The following is a 17,120-nucleotide window of genomic DNA, read 5'->3' as shown; positions in this document are numbered from 1 at the left end:
ACAATTTGGTCAGTTTCATTCCTCACTTCCTCCCTCTTTCCATCCCTCTTCTCTCCCTTTCTTTTCCCTTCCTCTACTCCACTGATCTCCCTTTAGTTTTCATGGGATCCTCATCTTCCCGACTTTATTTTTTGGCACCTTTGTCAAGTATCAGATGACTGTACCCATGTTGGTTTGCCTCTATGTCTTCTATTCTACTCCACCGGTCTTCATGGCTGTTTTTATTACTATAGCTCTGTATTATCATTTGAGATCAGGCATTATGGTGCCTCCAGCATCACTCTTGTTGCTCAGGAAAGCTTTGGATATTCTGGTTCATTTATTCTTCCAAATGAATTATAGGACTTTTTTCTAGTTCTGTGGAGCATGTCATTGGCATTTTGATGGAGATTGCGTTGACTCTGTATACTGCTTTTATAGGATGGCAATTTTGACAATATTAATTTTGCCTATTCAGTAACATGGGAGGTTTTTTATCTTCTAAGGTCTTTTGGAATAATCATACATGCATGGAATATAATTTGCTCCATTTCAGTCCCTTGCACTCCTCTTTCCTTTACCTCGTCTCTCTTCCTGTTCTTTGTTCAATGTTCTATCATTTTTATTGTGGCAGTCTTTCACTTCCCAACTATATTTTTTCTCAAGTTTTTATTTTTTAGATTACTGAGAATAGGACACTTTTCCCTGATTTCATTCTCATCAGATTCATCATTAAAGTATAGAAAATCTATTTTTTAATATTAATCTTGTATCATGTTACTTTGCTAAATTTGTTTATTACCTCTTGAAATCTTTTGGTAGAGTTTTCTGTTCTAATAAAGGATCATGTCATCAGCAAACGGATAACCTGGCCTCTACCATTCCTATTTGTATCCCTTCAGTTTCCTGCTTGAATGCTCTGCCTTGGATTTCAAGAACTATATTGAATAGGATTGGTGAGAGTGGAGATCCTTGTCTTATTCCTGATTTTAGAGGAAATGTTTTCATTTATTCCCAATTAAATATGATGTTTGTCTTAGGTTTGTCATATACAGCATTTATAATATTGAAGTAAGTTCCTTCTATTCCTACTGTCTCCAGTGTTTTTAACATGAATGATCACTAGATTTTGTCACACTTTCCCTGCATGTATTGAGATGATCATGCAATTCTTGTCTTTATTTCTGCTTATGTAGTGAATTATATTTATTGATTTGCATCTGTTGAGCCAATCTTGAATCCCTGGGATGAAACCCACTCCATATGGTATACTATATTCTTAATGTGTTTTTGAATATACTTTGCTAATATTTTGTTAATTTTTTTGCATTTGTGTTTATAAATATAAATGCAAATATCCTTAATAAAATATTAAGGGATACTAATATCAGAACTTTTCAGACTATAGCTTTCTTTTCCTGATGATTTTTGTATCAAGTATATATATTGGCTTCAAAGAATAAATTTGGGAATGCTCCCTACCTTTCAATTTCATGGAATAATTTGAGAATTTGAATTAGTTCTTTAAAGACCTGGTAGAACTTGGCTAAGAATACATTTGGTTCTTGGATTTGCTTTTGTGGAAAGCTTTTTGATTCCTACTTTAATCTCATTGCTTGATAGTACTGTATTTATGTTCTCTATGTCCATGTTCAATTTGGTTATGTCATGTGTGTCTAGAAATTCATCAAAATCTTCTAGATTTTTCAGTTTGGTGGAGTATAACTTCCAAATTTACAAATAAATTTCTAATTATATTCTATATTTCAGAAGTGTCTGTGATAAGATCTTCTTTCTCACCTCCAATTTCATTGAATTGGGTTTTCTCTCTCTTTTGGTTAGTTTGACTGAGTACTTATCAATCTTGTTTATCTTTTCAAAAAACCAACTCTTTGTTGCATTGACCCTTCATATTTTTTTAGTCTCAATATCATTCATTTTGGCTTTGATACCTATTATTCCCTGTCTCCTGTTGATTTTGGAGTTAATTTGTTCTCTCTTTTCTAGAAATTCAAGGTGTAACATTAGACTATTCATTTGGGATTTTTTTTTTTTATGTAGACACTCAGTGCTATAATATTTCCTCTTAGAACTGTATTCATACTGTCCCAGAAATTTCAATATATTGTATCTTTATTCTCATTGATTTCTAAGAATTTTTTATTAATCCCCCAATTTATTCTATGATCCATTCCTCATTCAAAAGCATATTATTTAATCTCAAGGTGTTAAAAGTTTTTCTTATTTTTTATATTGATTTCAAATTTCATTCCATTATAATCAGATAAGATGCAAAGGATTTTCTTTCTTTTTCTTGTTTAATTGCTAAGACTTGCTCTGTGTCTTAAAATATGGTCTGTTTTAGAGGATGTTCTATGTGCAGCTTAGAAGAAAATGAATTAGGTTGTTGATGGATGAAATATTCTTTTTTGATTGATAGCATTTTTAGTTTTGAATAGTCTTTACTTAGATTATGTCCAGATGGTCTATCTATTGGTGAGAGAGGTATGTTGAAATCACCCAGTATTACTGTGTTGAGGCCCACTTGATTCTTCATGTTGAGCAGGTTTTTTTTTTTTTTTTTTTTTTAATGTATGTAAGTGTACCGGCGCTTTGGGTGTAAATATTTATAGTTATTATAAATATCTTGTTGATTTCCTTAAGCAGTATTAATGAACATTATTTTTCTGTTCTGATTAGTTTTGATTTAAAGTTTACTTTTTCATATAGAAGAGTAGGTGCCCTATTTGCTTTCAGTTTTAATTCGCATAATATAGGCTTTTCCATTCTTTCACCTTTAACCTGTGGATATCTTTACCCTTTGGATATCTTTACCCTTTAAGTGAGTCTCTTGTAAACAATATATTGTTGAGTCTAGTTTTTTAATCCATTCTGCCAATCTATACCTTTTGACTGCAGAGTTTAGACCATGTATATTCTGTGTTATTATGGGGAGATGATTTTTATTTCCAGACAGTTCGATTTCTTTCTAATGCTTAATTCAGACTTGATTTGCCTTTGACTATTTTTCTAATGAGGTTCATCTATACACTGTATCTTACACTTATTTTTTCATTTCTTCTTTGTGAAATATTTTATTCAGTACGTTTTGTAGTGCTAGCTTAAAGGATATGAATTTTTTAGTTTCTGCTTATGGGAGGTTTTCATTTTATCTTAGATTCTAATGGATATTTTTTTTGAAATATAGAGTCTTGTTGGCACCCATTATCTTTCAGGGCTTTGTATTTATTATTTCAAGTCCTTCTGGCTACTCTAGGATGAGAAATTCATAGAAAGTCTAATTGGTTTACCTATATATGTGAACTGCCATTTTCTCTTGTGGTTTTTAAAATTCTATCCCTGTTCTATGTATTAGGCTTTTTATTATGGTGTCTTTAAGAGGATCTTTTTCAATCTTGCCTATTAGCAGTACTCAAATGCCTTATATTTGTTTGGATTTCCATATTATGTATACTGCTGTTGTGTATGCACTAGGGTGCTTTGTTGGTGGCTTGGGGTTATCCTCAGGAATACCTTTCATAGATCCATGCATCTGAATGAAAATTGAGTTAACTGACAACTTTGGGTCTTGCAGCTGTGGATTCTTCTAGAGCTAAGGCGCAGGAGTTATTTCCCTGGTTGTGATAACTTATTACTATTCAGTCCTTGTTAGCCCAGAGATCTGGGTCTTCATGCTTGGAGGGTGCTATGTCTACTTGCTGTTTCTGTTGAATGCAGGGTTGCAGGATGCAGGACTCAGGGACATTGTTAACTGCTATGGAATGCTGAGCACCAGTGCGCCTCTACATAATGGTATAGAGGTTGGTGGCTGTCTGCAATTATGGGGATTATGAATGCAGGCTGTCTGTCAGGGGTCTATGGTACAGATGTCTCCAACCTGGCTGATATAGATCCTGGGACTGCAGTAGTGTCATTTGGCCCATCTTAATCTAGGCTCTTAGAGCTGGTGGTTGTGAATTGCTGAATACCTGCTCACTTCCACTGGGACATTTTTGTAGCAGTCCTATCTAAGAATTTGATGGCTGTCTGCTACTGTGGGGCCCATGAGTGCAGGCTCTCTGTGGGCAGTCTATAGCACAGAAGTCTCTACCCTAGCTGATGCAGCTCTCTGGACTTTCACACATCACTGTGAGTGCAGTGGGGTGTCAGTTGGCCTGTCTTTGCCTATGCTCCTATAGAGGCTATGGTGAGGACTGGGTCGAGGTTATCACCCACCAGGAGTGATTTGGTGTCAGGTCAGCTTGGCCCCACTCCCCTTGTATGTGGGGAGGAGGACAGGCTTTCCTCCAGCTAGCAGGAATTCCTCCAACTTCCATCTAGATGGATCACAGTGACCACCCATTTCAGAGGTGTTTGCTGAGGTTTTGTTAAGTGTCTTAGGTGGGGAGAAGATGTATTGATTTCATTTTTCCAGGGAGGCTGGCCAGCTGTAAACTCTACAAAAGCCATGCCCTGCTGGAACAGTATTCTGACCAGAATTTGGGCTAAAGTGTCTGATGTCCTTCAGTGTCACTGCTGCTCCTGTCCTGTTTTAACTTGGACAGCTTTTCTTTTCAACTGTATAAAGAAAGCAAGTGTATGGACTTTTCATCTCCCTCTCTCTTTATTACCCTTCCTCCCATCCCCACCCTGGTCAGGGTTTAGGATGAAGGAAATTTGTTCTTATTGTCTGTTCTAGTAATCAAAGTCCAAGTCTCTCAAAGTCTCAAGCTATCTAATATTGAGTTTTAAAGAATTTGCTTGATAGCCTTCCTCTCTGGTCAGCAATTCTTCCCCACGGGGGCGGGGGGCGCGTGGGTACCAGAGATTGAACTCAGGGCACTCGCCCACTGAGCCACATCTCCAGCCCAATTTTGTATTTTAGAGACAGTTGGTTAGCACCTCACTTTTGCTGAGGTTGGCTTTGAACTCAAGATCATCCTGATTCAGCTTCCAGAGATGCTGGGATTACAAGTGTGCACCACTGCACCCAGGTCTCCCACTGTTTCTTTTCTGGGCTGTGGATGAGTCTAGATCCACTGCTGTCTAGATTCACTCCCCATCTTCTCTTCACATAAAATAAGTATTGTACCTAGGCTGTCTTTTGACAGCCAAAAAATGAGAGAAAGCCTCCTAAAAATGCCTGGGGTTGTGAAAAAGTATGTACAATCCCCAGGAAACCATAAAAAAAAAAAAAAAAACACTCTGAATTCTCATTACTGGCAACACTTTTTAAATGTGACTATTTCACAAGCAATAAAAAAGTGAAAATTTCAGGTTGCTCTAAAATTGGGAAGCACTTTTACTTGACAAAGTTTTTAAGTTTTCAAAATAATTAAATATAAATATGTGTCGATAATAATCATTAAAAGGCTGTGCAGAGAACAGCCACAGTGCACTATTTGGGGAGGGATAGTACTCTTCTAATTTACCTTCAATCAACAAAACATGTGCACTTCAAATACAAGATGATACCAGGGTGGCCTAAATTGCTCCATATGTATGTATCAGCAGGCTTATCCTCCAGTCAGCCTTAGTCTTTCAAAATACACAAGAATTTTGCTCTAATGAAAAGCAAGCAGGGAGGGGAGGATTTGCTTTAGAAAAAGATAGTGGTCTCTATGTACTTCTATATGCCTGACATTTGCAAGGAAAGAAATGCTTTTCCATTGTTAAAAGGAGTAACCTGACAACATGCTTGCATGTCTCATAGAAACTTGTCAAAAAATAAGATCATGGGACCCTGGGTGCATCCAATCTGTCATATTAATGGAAATTCCCCAAAGCCTCCACATTCATCTTTTTCTTTTTTTCTGTGTGCTTCCAACAAGAAAATCATTTGAAAGTGAAAGGAGGGGGACACATATGCTCTCATAGGGTCCTACCAATTCATTAAAATGGTTTATGCTCATTTTCCTTCGAACCTTCCTCCTAAAGGAAGAAATAGGTTTTGTTTTCTATTCCATCTTCCCACTGTATTGCTTCTGTTTTCATCCCATGGCCATTATTTAGAGCTTATAATTTGTCTGCATCCCTGATATCATTCACCCCACTGTGACTGCGGCTGTGGTCTTTTGCCTACTCTACTAGAGGCTTCTGTCTTCCAACTTATGCTATATAACCAGCAGCTTCCCTGAGGGAACATTTATTTTCTATGGCATTCCCAAGCATAAAATGACAGCATACTTCCCTCATTTTGGGTACAGTCATCAGGGGAAGCTGTGCCAGGTATATGTTACCAACCCTGGAAATTTTGAACTATCTCTTGTCCTCTAATCCATCTTGCATACCCAAAATGAAATGTGCACATGTACCAGAATGTGAAGTTATGTGGTACTCCCTGTATGGAAAGATTCGAAGAATAGGCTTCTTGATACTTGCTGTGCTTGGTTGGGAGTGCCTGGGGGTTTGGTTGAACCCTTTCAGCTTTTCACAGGACAAATCATTTCCTATCACACAGAATCAGGGCAGTCTCACCAAACCTGGATGTCATGCTCACATGGGAAATTCAGATGCAGATTACTATATTCTCTGATCTACCTCACACTCAGTTTGGTTTCCTTTGTGAGCAATAAATATATACATAGTCTGCACAGTTGTGAAAACTATCATATGGTCATGCTCTCCGAGCTTAAAGGAATTCATATGAGCTCTGAAGAAGATATGCCACCAGCCTAGAAGACAATGACAAGTCTTTGTATTTTATACACAACTTGGTTTTTATGGCAAGCCAGCTTTTTGGAATATCACAGACCATTTTGACCTTAGATAAAATCATTATTGGGGAAATTATTAAGTATATCTTTCTGAAACTATGCTGGCTATTATTTCCATCTCAGCTTATTCTCATGTTCTTATTCACAGACCTAATGGGAATTAAATTTTCAAGATTATAATTGGCATAAAGATGGTTGTGTTCTTAACATAATGAGGAAAGCACAATATACTCAGAGTCAAAAAGTCATTTCTAACATCTGCCATTTAATTGTTATGTGAGCTTAGATAAGTCATTTAATCTATCATCATCCTTTTTTAGAGAATGAAGATGCTTATGTCTGTGTTACCTGCCATACAAGATGTTGTGAAGCTAAAAATAAACAGATGACATAAAAGAAGCTTAATATCAAATATAAATGACTATACAGTATAAAAAACAAGTAATGCAATTTTTATGAATCCAATCACTTGACAAACAGCAGATAATTGCTATGCCAGAAATAGAGATAACCACAACAGGATTCTTATAAATGTGGCCTCACATTCTTACTTGAGGAACAAATGAATAGATGATATGCTATTTGGCAAAAATAGAAGGGAGGAGATCACCCACCTCTACCACTAGATCCACTAGCTAATACATATTAAGCCTGTTGTCAGGCCTTGCAACACAGCTCTTTATATCCATTACCCCATTAAACACTTATAAGCCTCTGTAAAGATACAATTAGTCATGGTCACCATTTTCCAGACAAAGATACTGAAGTTTGAAAAATTGAGGTAATTTATATGATACTAAAACATCTCACATTATTATTATTAGAATAGGTAGAGGTTGAATAGAGGATCACTAAAAGTTTAGTTTTAAGCATTTTAGGTTCTTGTAGGCATCCAGTTGATGAATACAAAATGTCATTTAGAGACTAGTTTGGAGCAACAAGAAAAGAGAATCTGAGGCACAGATTTACACATCATCAGTGTCTCAAAACCTTCAGGTTTCTGTCTCCACAGAGGAGTTTGAGCAGATTCCCAATCATATCTGGGAAATCCATTCTTTCAAGAAGAATTCAGGTTCCTAGAGTCTGGTCTCTGAGACTATTATGAGTCAGTGATGAACTTTTGCCTAGGTAAGGCCACCAGTTAGAGAAAAGTCCCCAGATGTTATTTTTGAAGTGCCTGCAATCAGCCCATCCTTGGACAAGCAAGTAAAATCTATACTGTATATCAGCAACTATTCTGAAGCACAGAATTCCAGAACACTATCATATATGAGCAGTCTTTAATGACTCAAGATTGATTTGTACAACTGATGAGGGACTGTTTATTTGGAGACATTATATATTTTATACTATCTTAATTTTCTTCTATATCTTTATTTTTAATAATTTTCACTTTTTTATGTTTTCCAGAAGTATCCAATCCATATTGCTTTTTTGCTAGGAAAAACACTGTTAATAGCAGTAGCAATTTTGGTACTTGAATGCAAGACTCCATTGCTGATACCTATGAAACTCTGAAAACCCATAGGTCAGTTTTCACACGCTGGAAAAATCAAAATTTGGACACTGATGTGTCTCAGCTTCTGTCTTCTTGTTGCTCAAAATCGGTTTCTATATGGCCTATTGTATTCATCAACTGGATGCCTACAAGAAGCTAAAATGTTTAAAACTAAACTTTTGGTTTTCCTCCACTCAACCTCCACCTGTTCTATTTTGGGGGTGGGGATTGTCAGGAAGATAACTTTGCAACTTCACATTTTTTTAGGGCTAGCAAAAATCACTATTAAAACAATGTGGAGAGCAATATAAGGTTCATAGACTTACCTAGCAAGAATTAAGGATAGTAGGACCAGCAAAGCATAGTCAAAACTGGTATATAAGGTAACTTTAATAGCTCATGATCTCAAAAAAAGGTATTTATAAATCTGAGTTAATCAGCTAAGAAAATATTCATGCAGGATGATTCCCTAAGTGTCTTGGGACTGACTCAGTGCTCCTCCCTTTGTTGCTTGTAGTCCTCAAGAACAACTGTAGAACATGCTGAAAAGCAAAATCCTGTGATAAGAAAGAACTGGCTGGAACAGCTTCCTTTAGAAATAAGATGTCTGTCTGCATTTCCTGAAGAGCTAGAAGCCGGTATTACTAGTATTACATTTTAAAAATTCTAGTAACTGAAATAGAGTTTTCTTTTTTAAAATTTACATTGAGGTCTTATTTGCAGGTAGATGTTGGTATTGTCAGCTTCATTATTACTTGTTTTATTGATTATATGGTTATTGGTAATAATTATCATATAGTCACTCTAAAATCACCATGAAATATTAAAATGGTATTTTTAGCCCTATATTCTATATTTTAGATTTACATATCAGAAAATGGAATGTGTTGTTATATAAGATTTTCATCAATATATGGTAGCAGTCTGATCAAATGGAGAACAATACAGATTGGCTTATTTAAGAACAGGTGTTATATAAATGAATCACACAGACTTCTGGGCTTAATTGTAAATAAACTTTTGTTGACATTTGGGTACTCAGTTCATTAAGAAATAGTGATCACTGGACAGAAATTTGTTCATTCACAAGTAGTGACTTGCAAGCAAAAATATTTAAAAGCATAAATTTTCTTAAGGCATAGATTAGCCATTTGCCACATTTAAAAAATCATTTTAGCATAGAAAATAGTGAGGCAAAATGACAGTTTTCCATCTGTGATATCTGAGGTGCAAAGAAAATGTGTTGTGCTTTTTTTCAGTTCATGTAAAGGGATTTGAGGTTGCTTTCCAAAAGAAGAAAATATTTTTACATAGCTGCAATGCAAGAATATTTCTCAAATGGACAAAGCAATAGTCTTGTCTCTTAAAGGGTTTGAAATTTGAAATATAATACCACCAACAATGCATTTGTGGAGGAATTTACAATTGTCAAGTGTTTTTAAATTCATTATTCCTTAAAAATTTTTAGCTTAAATTTATTTTTATCTGCTACATAAAAACATAAAAATGTACATATTTATGGAGTTCCAAGTGATGTTTTGATATGCATATACATTACATATATATTGTTTAAATCAGGTAACACCTGTATATCTCCTCAAGGAATTTTAACATTTCTTTAAATTGGAAATATTCAAAATTGTTTCTTTCACTTTTGTATATACTGTATATTATTGTTATATATAGTTGCTCCACTAAATTCATCATCTCAACCATGTTTTTAAAAAGATCCTGAGAAGTAGAAAGATAAAAATTTGTTATAATTTCTAAAATGAAAATTAGCTTTATTTTTGCTGATTAGGGAGTATCTATTTATTCTTTGGGTATGAACCTTAACAGAGGTTGTTTAACGAAAGTAGAAAATTCTTGACATCCCTCTGCATAAGTATATGTAAGAATTCACAAGGAAATTTTAGTAATATTCAAAACATACACAGATTAGATTATATATAATTCTTAAGTTACTTTTTTGTATGAAATAGTTTATGTTAATTAGGTATCTGCATCCTGATTTTTAAATAGGTATTTATTTGATCTTCAAATATCACTAGTGTTTAAATATACTGTTTCAATAAGACTCAGGCTGCTAGAAAACCCCACAGTGACTTTAGGCTGGTCATCCTTTGCTAGTACCATTAAAAACAGTTGATATATGACAACATTTTTATAAAAATATTGCTCATATGTATTGGGTTATTCTGCATTTAGAAGAAAAAACAGCTTCTCAGAACAAAACAAAAAATGCACACTAAGAACTCACTGGATGAATTTTTAAAATATGAATACTGAAGGATGAATAATAATATTATTATTATTATTATTCAACAGTCATATTAATAATATTAATAATAATATTATTATTCAACAATAATATTGACAGAGAAATAAATTACAATTTTACCATTATTGCCTAACAAAATTTCCTTTAGAGTTCCTGATTTTAAACAGAAATTCATCTTATTTGTCAGAATCAGTCTCACAATTGATAAAGATAATTGGATTATTAAAATTGTGTAGTGGAGCAAGATTGATTATTTTCTACAACCTTTGGATTTCTCAAGAATAAATCAGACTTCCATAGATTACCTTTAAAAAACTTAAATGGGAGTCTAATTTTAAATATCTTAAATATTCTTAGTTATCATTCTTATTTTGTCTAAGGGCTTCTGAATGCTCTATAGACACTCATTATTTTTTATATGATCCCTGGGCAGCAATTGTAGTACTGATTTTCCTATTACCATCACTGTTCTCATGAAATAGAGACACTAGGAGGTTCCAAGAGTTGCCCAATGTTAAAGAGTGATGCTAAGGACTAGTTAAACCCACAATCCCAGCCTAGGGGATCACTCTCCATGTGGCATTTTCTCTCTGTAATAAATAACATTGCCATTCTGGAAGCTGACTCTTAGATCATGTTTTATGCTGCAGAATTCAAATTAATATGAGTCACTCAGTGCTATGATATTTATTTTAGATGAAGGCTGTGTATACTTATGAAACACGTGAAATTCAGCTCTCTCAATCCATTTATTTTGCCCTCTTAATGATCTCTAGGGATTGTCCTGTGATTGGTATGACTACAGAGATTGGTATTTATCATTAAGAAGACTGAAATGGCAAAATCGGCTCATTCACAATTCTATCACCCACTGTCTATAGACATGGACAGAGTTTAAATAAGTTGAATAAAAGGTCCCTCAAAGTTTGGCAAAGTTTGACTCAGAAAAATCATAGATTGAATGGTACAAATTCTTATAAATCAGGTTAAAGACTATTTTGAAACACAATATTTGGAGAAAATAAACTAGAGGGTTTTTTGTCTTGAAATTACTTTCTTCCCACTTATTTTAAGATAAGCTATAAAGTTAACACATTTTTTAAAAAAAAATAATGGGCTTTCCATGGCTTCTTCCTGGCATGAAGTCATAATCCCTTGTTTGTGCCATCATAATCATTTCCATGGCACCTTGTGGTGATATCATAGCTCAGACCGGAGCTTCAAGAGGGAAAGAAACTGTACAGTCGGATGATCTCCTAAAGATTATATTCCCAAGCAGATATTCTTAACAGAAAAAAAAAGAGGCATAGCATGCTACATAAATCAATATGAGGAAGTTCCATGTAGAGATGAGTGGGCAGAGAGAGAGGAGGGAACTGCAGACAAAACCCTTTATTGTGGTTTTCAAGGAAAAGAATGTATGAAGGAAGGGAAACATGATATTCAAGCTTAAGATTGGACTGCTTGAATAACTTCGGTGGGTTCTGGAATGTCTGAGTGGTCCCTGTTTGTCTATAACTGGCTCTGACTTGTATAGAGCAGAGATAAGTGTTCCAGAGCATAGAGTTCAAGGAAAGGACTCTAGATTGTTTGCTTTTTATATCAAAGATATACTTGTAGTTAAGTCATTTACTATCTCTTGGATTTAGTTAACCCCAGAAGTGGCTGTCCCTCTCAAGTCAGCAAGGCCTCAGATATCAGAACCTCAAGAATACAGAAAATAAGAACACATGATTAATAGACCCCCGTAATTCAGTTCTGCTACTGAAGCATGAAAACAGTTATAGACAAGATGTAAACTAAGAATTATGGCTGTGTTACAATAAAATGTAAAATATTGTTTACTTCTATGTAATGTCTGCCAACAGTCATTTGCATAAGTGTAGAGGCAGGTCCTTCCCCAAGTAAGCCTTCAGATAAGACTATAGTTCCTATCACAGTCTAATTGCATCATCATGAGAGACCTAGAACCAGAACCAACCAGCTTAAGCTACACCCAGATTCCTACTCAAAAGAAACTAAGAGACAATATTTGTGGTTTAAAGATACTAAATGTTAGGACATTCATTATGTGGAAGTAAATAACAAATATATATTGGCTAGGCAGAAATATTACAGAGAATAAAGGCAGAGATAGCAATATGGCAGAATAAGAGGCCTCCAGATTATAAATCTCCACAGCAATAATAACTGCAGCCATCTACAAAAAGGCCTTTGTGGGAGCTAAGGGATTTAGGTAAGAGGTTGTGAAAACCTAGCAGAACCCAAGACTTAAGAAAGCCATTTTGAAAGATAGATCCACACCTAGGTAGCAAGTTCATTGAATATGGTCCAGTCTCCAGACTTGGAAATGGGACCCCTGTGGACTCACATATAGCCTCAACTGACCATGATTTTGCTATCAGAACCATTCACCAAGTGAATTAGGAGAAGCCATACCCACTGTGCCTTGGGTTGACAGATCTGTCAACCTTGATCCCAGCTGTGGAATCTGAAGTAGTATAATAATAAGTGAGCCCCAGCCTCTCCCAGCCTGGTCAGCTTGCACAGGGACCCAGAGGGAGAGACATACTTCTTTGAGTCCCTGGGAGCAGGCTTGCCAAAGTTTGTTCCATAGACCAAGAAATTGCCTCAGTTCCAGCTCTTCTCAGTTATAATCTGAAACCAGTCCTGCTCACCCAGAAACTCAGAGGGAGACAACTGTTCATGCTTTTGCAGGCAGGCCCACAGACTTCACTCAAAATATAAGTCTTAAAATGGCTCTGTAACTCAGCTCAAATCTCTCTCCTCTGTGGTCTGAAATTAGTACTAGGGTTCTAGAAAGTGACACATCTATCTGTGTCCCCCGAAGCAGGACTGTTGACCTCAGTCTTGGATGTGAACTTTTAAATAATCCTGTTACTTTCTTCCAGCCCCTGTCAGCTACAGTCTGGGGCCAGTACTGCCTGCTCAGGAATGCACTGAGTAAACTAGCAAGATCCTTCTCAGGAATCCAGAAGAAACCACATCTACTCATGTACCTAACAATAGGCCTGCATCTGAAAACCCTGAAAGGGACTCTCAGCAGCAGCCCTACTGACCAAAGTTATAGAGGAAGTAAACCAGGGAACAGGCAGGATTCATGCCTGTCCATCATGGACTCCACCATGTACTTAGCAGCAGCCACATAACCTGGCTCCAAACTCATTTGACCATGATCCTAAGAGGCAATTCTATCAGCCTGAGAACCCAAACAAATGAAAAAGGTCTTCATCTGCCAAAAACAGTCTATAAAGCCTGAAAGTGTTTTCCTCTTCAAATGAATACATATCAAATACCAGGCTACATGGATAATAAAGAATCAGGTAAACATGATACCCTCAAATGAAACTAACAAAGCTCAGTAAACATCTCCCAAAGTAGAGACTTACAGTATGAAATTATGGTACACACACACACACACACATATCCATACATATATGTGTGTGTATGGATATGTGTGTGTGTGAGTATGCATGTATGTGTGTGTATTTGTGTGTGTATTCCATAGTTTCAGTAGTTCTGGGCACATAACTCTCATAATCCTTGTATTTTCTAAATGACTAGAGCAAGAAGGGTGTTTCTTAAAAAAAAATAAATTTAGCCTTTCGTCATAGATTCCTGCAACAGATTTACTGGAAAAAGTGGCAAAAGATGGCCCTTTCCAACACATATGAACTTATTTTAATGAGATAATTTTTTTTGTACCTAGAAAACTATAGATTGGGGACTAGTTGCCAGAGTAATCAACCATGTGTTTGGAGGGTGGGAACATTCAGCACTTTTCATCAATCTCCTGGAATGGGAAGAGGTCTGAAGGTAGAGTTGATTGCCAAACCTAATGATTCAATGAACTATACATATGTAGTGGAATCTCTCTAAAAACCTGAAACAAAATTGGCTGGGAGACCTTCCAGATAGCTGAACACATGGGGTTTCTGGAAGGTGGCAAACCTAGAGAGGGTATGGAAATACTGCTCCTCTTCCCACATAACTTTACCTATGCATCTCTTTAACTATACTTTATAATATTCTTTTTAATAAACCAATGTTAATATAGTGTTTTCTGAGTCCTGTTAACTGTTCTAGCAAATTAATCTAAACCAAGGAGGGCCTGATGTATATAGCCAGTTGGTTAGATGCACAGGTAAAATAACCTTGAACTTGAGATTGGTATCTAAAGTGGGTACTGTCTGTGGTATCTAATGCCATCTCCAAATAGTGTCAAATTTGAAATGAATTAGAAGATAACCCAACTGGTGCCTGCTATAGCATTGAGTGACTGGTTACTGGTGGAATGAGATCACCATGAATTTTGGTGGTCAGAGGTAAAAAAAAATATTTCATATTCTGGGAATGCATTGGAAGAAAATTGATTCCTATATTCTCAGATGCAGATTATTTTAAAAGAACTGCAAAATAATCATCTTAAAGAATTCAATGAGATGCAAGAAAACATACAACTAAACAATTAGGAAACTACTACAAAAACAAAATTAGAAGTTTAATAAAGAAATAGAAATCAAAACACAAAAATTCTAGAGCTGAAGAATGTCATGAAAGAACTGAAAATTTTAATAGAGAACATTGATAACAAGTTCCATCATGCTAAAGAAAGAATTAGTAAACTTGTAGACAAATTATTTGAAATTAGCCAATTAGAAGAACAAACAGAAAATAAAAATGAAAAATAATGAAGGAGGCAAAAGGACTTATGGGTGCCACCAAACATACAAGTGAACAAATTATGTGAGGGAAAAATTTATTAAAAGAAATACTGTCGGAAAACTTCCCAAATATAGGGAAAGTTATGAGCACCCAAATTTATTTCCAAAAAAACTGATATCAGTCAGTATTTCAGAAAGATATTTGTACTTACACATTAATTGCAGCATTATTTATAACAGCCAAGTTATAAAACAATCTATGTGTCCACTGATGAGTTAATGGATAAATAAAAAGTCACCTCCACACACACACCAATAATATAATACTATTCAGCCCTAATAGAAGAAAATTCTGCCATGTGCAACAACTAGGTGATCCTAGAGGACATTATACTAAGTAAAACAAGTCAGACACAGTAAGATAAATGCTACCTGATCTAACTTAAAAATAAAATTTAAAAAAAACCAAACTCCTAGAGGCAAGGAAAAGAACAATGTTGCTAGGCTCTAGGTGATGGGGAAAATTGGAGAACTTTCACAAGATGAATATGTCTTTGGAATCTGATATACAATATGGTGACTATACTTAATACTCTATTGTTTACTTGAAATTTGATAAAATGGTGTAAGTATCACACATGCTTATACTAGTGAACATGCACATACATACCTCACACCCCACACACACATACAAATGGTAACTCTGGGGGTTGTGGAGTTCTAATTACTTTGTGGTTGTACAAATTAATTTGTGGAAATACAAATTAATTTGACTTTGGTAATTATTGAATAATGTATATGTATATCAAATCATGTGCATCTTAAAGATATTTAATTATTATTTCACAAGAACATATGCAATTATAATTTGTGAATTAAATATTTTAAAGTTAAACAATCTATCACAAAGTCATGGGCAGGATCTTGAATATTTAAACATCCCCCTTTTTTTTTCTTTTACATTGTGTTCCACACAAGAAGTTGTACTTCAGCCTCTGCTTCATTTCCCTGGAGACCCCGTCCTCTCAGGAAGCCCATTTTAATTTTGGATAATATTAGTTGTTTAGAAAGGCATTTCTTGAGGCTGAAATAGGGGAGCAAAACTTTTGATTTTAAAATTATGTCTCATTCTCCTACCTCCAGTTCTGTGGCATGGTTCTGTACTCCAGTGATTTCCAAACTTGGTTTGTATTTTGGTATACCTATCAAACTGGACCTCTAGAACAGACTATTTTTTTTAACAACCCCTCTCCTTTATTTGATCAAACTATTTTCAATAATGATAATAATAATAATAATAATATGCTAATGAGTAACTATTACTTGTGAACTGTTCTTTGTTTTTTAAGTGATTTTAAATAAAAGAATATATTTTACTATCTCCAATGAACTTAAATTTCCAGTTAATGAACAAAAATAGTGTATGTAGTTTGCAATTTACATCACTGTTTTACATTTTAAATAGAAATGAATCTCCCAGTGAAAACATAGAATGACAAAACTATTGCAACTCAAGTTCTACTTCTTCATTTTTACACTCTACTAACATTTCAAATTTCCCATAGGAAAGTGCAATACCACTGTGCTTGGAGACAGAGACTACGTGCAAAGTAAGCTTTTAATGGTTCAGAACCATTAAAAATTTTCTAAAGAAACCAATTCCTGTAACTGAGTCCACATGTATTGGAAGATGGTATTTTTTCCAAATTAACTTCATGCAGGATACAATGTTTATTGAAATATAGGTAATAAAAAGTGCTGATCTGAAACTTACATATCCATCTTTAAAACCTAAGAGGAACTGCAACAATTACTTTGAACTCAGAGTAACAAAAGCCTTTTGTTGGAGGATTATTGTTTTCATTAACATTGTTTAGAATTGTTGGCACATGGTGATGATAAAAAGCAGACCAATTATTACTTGTTTGATTTTTATTTCTAAATCATTTTCAGGTAGTGCC

This window comes from Marmota monax, unplaced genomic scaffold (assembly GCF_021218885.2).
Source record: "Marmota monax isolate L192 unplaced genomic scaffold, Marmota_monax_Labrador192_F-V1.1 WCK01_AAM20220418_F8-fsc00172, whole genome shotgun sequence".
Taxonomy (NCBI): Eukaryota; Metazoa; Chordata; class Mammalia; order Rodentia; family Sciuridae; genus Marmota; species Marmota monax.
The sequence above is the reverse complement of the archived record's forward strand: the minus strand, read 5'-3'. Positions refer to the sequence as shown.